Source organism: Daphnia pulicaria, unplaced genomic scaffold, assembly GCF_021234035.1.
Source record: "Daphnia pulicaria isolate SC F1-1A unplaced genomic scaffold, SC_F0-13Bv2 h1tg000178l, whole genome shotgun sequence".
NCBI classification, from domain to species: domain Eukaryota; kingdom Metazoa; phylum Arthropoda; class Branchiopoda; order Diplostraca; family Daphniidae; genus Daphnia; species Daphnia pulicaria.
In genome coordinates, this window is record NW_025804864.1 from 27,501 (window position 1) to 32,661 (window position 5,161).

Below are 5,161 nucleotides of genomic sequence, written 5' to 3' on the forward strand. Positions count from 1 at the left end.
AAAGCGCGAAATTTCTTTAGTAGCTTCGACGCAAAAACTTTGGTATCGACGGGGAGCTTTGGGAAATGAAACGAAGACGCAGAATGGGAAGTTGTCCGGTTCGGCGTTAGTTGTAGTTTCATTTCCACCGTAGCTGAGCTCCTTTCCGCCCGCCACTTCACATGATTTTAGTTTCGATTCCGTTCGATCGCGCTTGCACTGTCTTTGTTTTTTTTTCACTGCTTGGATCGCGGCTTTGCTCTAACCAGTTTAGCCCCATGCGATCAAAAAGTCTTAAAAAAAAAAACCGTTGAACGGAGACGAACTCGATGAGCTGTCGGTGTGTGAAATATCATTCCTTCGGTAAAACCGTTTCGAATTTCCGATGGTCGGTATATGTAAAAATATATCCGAACCGCGATGTGGACGGGAATTCAAACGCCCGCTTCACCGATTGGTGCGACAGCTGAGAAGCTCGTCAATCGATCCAACGACTCTTGGTCGAAAAGTTCAGAAGAGGTGCGCGCGTCAAACATTTTTTTGGGTTTCGGACGTTTCGTTTCTTCGGCACGTGTGGTTTGTCTGTGGCCGTCTGTGAGAGAAATCGGACGCTTGTTCTTTGTTATTTTACCGTAACAAGACAAGACGGGAAGATTCTTTCTTCCAAACTTACGGCATCATAACCATCAGCGTTTACCGTCAGCGACGATACGGAAGAGAAAAGAAAATGGTGCGCGTCTTTTCACTTTTTGACACCGTATCAAAAAAAATTACCGTTCAGGCGGAAATGTGTGTGTGTGTGTGTGAGCCGAGAGATAAAAAATAAAAAAGCCACCAAACAGAACGCTTTCAAATTATTTCGTGCGGCGTGCGCATATTTCACATTTTGCCGTTTGACGGAAGCTCGTTGTGTGGAACACAGAAGTGGAGATGGACGGAGTTGAAGGGGGGCGAAGACGGCCCGGTCGGACAAAGTCAAGAGATTGAAATATACGAGAGAATTGGGTGGAAGTGATGGCAAATCTATAAAAATTCAAAAATCGGATGAGATGCGAGGACCGCAAAATGTGGCGTCGACTCTGACTCTCTTTTACTACGAACTTCCCTTCGACGGAAGATATCGAGAGCTGAGCTGAGCGCCGCTGAGTATGGCCGGCGTAATTACAAACGAGTTACGGTTGGAGCTATATCGATTGTACGTATCCCGAACGTTCATCGAACAAGCCAGATCAACTCGGCGCCCGGTAAGATGTACGCTCAGTTATGGCCATGACACACGAAGGGAGAATTCAAACGGCTGTGAGTGTACGGCCCGCCCGGAGTTGTGTGTAGGCAGTGACCTCTCAAGAAAAAACGTAAAAAAATTTTTTTTGACAGTCACCGGTCTGCGACAAGTAATCAGTACGAAACTTGGGTGCAATGCAAAAAACATTTTGAGAATCCTTGCTTGACAACAACGAATCTAACACGATAAAAAAACGATCCCCATCGGTGTACCGCTTGCTTTTCTCGCGCTTCGGCGCAGAATCGCTTATTCAGCTGCCCTTGGAATATGTTCGTTTCGTGCATACTTGATCTCGGTCATTCTTCGGTGAACTCTTAAAGAATTGCGCACTTTTATAGGGGTAGTCTGGTTGCTTGTCTCGACTTGAAATGATTTGTTTTTTTCCGCCCATGACTTTCTATACGATGCCTCTATGCTGGCCTCTGACCGCGGTTGTTCCGAGTTTTCTCTTTCTCTTCGAAAGTCTTTGCGGAAAATTCTGCCTCGTGTGACCGTTGAGCGGTGAGGTGTGTGTGTGTGTGTGTGTCGTGCGGGGTGATGCGAGAGTGTGCCTCGGCGGTGGGAAAAATAAAAATAAAACTCTGAGCCCACAAAAATTTAAAAGATGTATGCTTGTCAGCTTAGTAAAGCAGGCTTGACTTATGAGCATACAGCACGCCACATATGACCGTCGAAAACCGTAATACGGGAAAAAAAGTTGATGAATATATCAAGACCGGTCGAATGAATCCGATTCACTTTGGGCTCATAGACCGTTGAATGGTCTTTGACTTTGGAAATTGAAATGAAAAAAATCCAACAAACGGATCGGATCGGTGTTTCTCTTCACTGGGACTCGCTGTGACACGCCAGGCGTTGCGATCAAAAATTTTAGTTTCCGAAGAAAAAGAAAAAAAAACGAAAAACGTGTTGATTTGGTGTGTGTTTGGTGATGCGTGGGCGAAATAAAAACCCGCAACTCGCCGGATGCATATCAAACAAACATACACGAAATACCTGGTTGATCCTGCCAGTAGCATATGCTTGTCTCAAAGATTAAGCCATGCATGTCTAAGTACAAGCCGCTAGACGGCGAAACCGCGAATGGCTCAATAAATCAGTTATGGTTCCTTAGATCCACTCCATCCTACTTGGATAACTGTGGTAATTCTAGAGCTAATACATGCACTCGAGCCTCGACTGCGGGCTTTCGGGCTCGCAGAAGAGGTGCTTTTATTAGATCAAAACCAGTCGGGGCCGGGCTTTCGGGCTCGCGCACCGTACCAATTTTGGTGACTCTGGATAACTTCACGCCGATCGCACGGCCTTCGCGCGGCGACGTATCTTTCAAATGTCTGCCTTATCAACTGTCGATGGTAGGTTACGCGCCTACCATGGTTGCAACGGGTAACGGGGAATCGGGGTTCGATTCCGGAGAGGGAGCTGAGAAACGGCTACCACATCCAAGGAAGGCAGCAGGCGCGCAAATTACCCACTCCCGGCACGGGGAGGTAGTGACGAAAAATAACGATACGGGACTCTTCCGAGGCCCCGTGATTGGAATGAGTACACTTTAAATCCTTTAACGAGGAACCATTGGAGGGCAAGTCTGGTGCCAGCAGCCGCGGTAACTCCAGCTCCAATAGCGTATATTAAAGTTGTTGCGGTTAAAAAGCTCGTAGTCGGATGTCTGTCTTCGGCCGGGCGGCGCCGCTCTGAATCAAGGGTGTTGCGTTTCACGCTCTGGGAGCCCGGGTGTCAAAGCCCGACTCTCTTCACGGTCGGACAACATCGCCGGAGTGGTGGTCGTGCGTCGTTGTTGTATCTGCGGCCAGAGTTGGAAAGTTCTTTCGGGTTCTTTTTTAAATTTTGGTCGTAGTTGACTCGATTCGCTCACCCAGTCAATCGTTCGGGGTGCCCTTCACCGGGTGTCTCGGGCGGCCGGCAACGTTTACTTTGAACAAATTAGAGTGCTCAAAGCAGGTGTATCCCAACGCTGAATATCGCAGCATGGAATGATGGAATAGGACCTCGGTCCGATTTTGCTGGTCTTTTACTTTTGGACCCGAGGTAATGGTCAATAGAGACGGACGGGGGCATTCGTACTGCGGCGACAGAGGTGAAATTCTTGGACCGCCGCAAGACGAACAACAGCGAAGGCATTTGCCAAGAATGTTTTCCTTGATCAAGAACGAAAGTTAGAGGTTCGAAGGCGATCAGATACCGCCCTAGTTCTAACCATAAACGATGCCAACCAGCAATCCGTCGGAGTTACTCCAATGACTCGACGGGCAGCTTCCGGGAAACCAAAGTCTTTGGGTTCCGGGGGAAGTATGGTTGCAAAGCTGAAACTTAAAGGAATTGGACGGAAGGGCACCACCAGGAGTGGAGCCTGCGGCTTAATTTGACTCAACACGGGAAACCTCACCAGCCCGGACACTGGAAGGATTGACAGATTGAGAGCTCTTTCTTGATTCGGTGGGTGGTGGTGCATGGCCGTTCTTAGTTGGTGGAGCGATTTGTCTGGTTAATTCCGATAACGAACGAGACTCTAGCCTGCTAAATAGGTGACGGGTTTTATCAATTGAAACCGAAGGGAGTACGGAGGCGTCGGGATCAGGTGGCGGCGATTCGGGTCTCGGTGGGACTGGTTCCTTTAGTGAGGCAATCTCTCGGCTTGGTTTCGTTGTGCTTTGTTCGTCGGGTGTACGGCCTTCACGGGTTGGTTGCCTGGCGGATGAGGTATGGCGGGGCTTTGTCGGGAATGTCTCGCGGGGGCTGGCTCTATTGTTATTCGGTCGTCGTCATCCCCGGCGATACCTTCTGCTCTCGCGTCCGTCACGCAGTCTTCTTAGAGGGACAAGCGGCGTCCAGCCGCGTGACAGTGAGCAATAACAGGTCTGTGATGCCCTTAGATGTCCTGGGCCGCACGCGCGCTACACTGAAGGAATCAGCGTGTTTCACTCTCCCTGTCCGAAAGGACCGGGTAACCGCTGAACCTCCTTCGTGGTTGGGATTGGGGACTGCAATGATCCCCATGAACCAGGAATCCCTAGTAGGCGCGGGTCACTAGCCCGCGTCGATTACGTCCCTGCCCTTTGTACACACCGCCCGTCGCTACTACCGATTGAATGATTTAGTGAGGCCTTCGGACGGGCTTGTCGGGGTGCCGTCGAGTGGGGAGCAATCTCTGCCCGTGCGGTGCCTACCAACGGCGAGACTGAAAGATGGTCGAACTTGATCCTTAGAGGAAGTAAAAGTCGTAACAAGGTTTCCGTAGGTGAACCTGCGGAAGGATCATAAACGAACAAGACAAATGTTTTGCGCATATGGCTTTGGTTGAGCACGAAACAACTAAAAGTTGCAAAACAAAAAAAAACCCCATCAAAAGGTCTTCGGCGTAAGACATCGTATGAACTATGTGTGGGTTGACGGAAGAAAATCATTTATTTTGAACGGGTATCAGGCGCTCTGATGCGCGGTGGTTTAAAGCGGATTCGCCTTTTCAAATTGATTTTTCTTTCCTCTCGGCTCAAAAAAAAACACAAAGTCTTTCGATTTGGTCTATGGCCGTGAGCAAATTCTTCCAGCTTCGATGGTGAATGTCTCTATAGATTTCATTCGACCTTTAGCGGCGCTCACAGTGTTGACGTTAGTAGAGTGAAGAATACGATAGCCCGCCTGGGCCGCGAGTACCGAAGGAACAATAAAGGAGATTTTATAAAGTCTTAGTCCCTAAATCAAACACTTTGAAAAATAAAAACTCGGTGGATGGAGAGTCGGAAAAAAAAAAAAAAAAACATCAAGATTTTGAACGGGTATCAGGCGCTCTGATGCGCGGTGGTTTAAAGCGGATACGCCCAATCGAAATTGTTTTTTTTTGTTTCTCTCTTCGTCTTCGGGATTTTTTGATTCTCG

The 5,161-nt window shown here is 48.6% G+C and overlaps 1 non-coding gene across 1 annotated transcript; it reads left to right on the plus strand.

Annotated features, from left to right (window-relative positions):
- Nucleotides 1-2,257: 2,257 nt before the first annotated feature.
- On the plus strand, nucleotides 2,258-4,546 carry LOC124319541. The gene has a single exon (XR_006913242.1). It is a non-coding gene; the product is annotated as a small subunit ribosomal RNA (ribosomal RNA).
- Nucleotides 4,547-5,161: the final 615 nt, after the last annotated feature.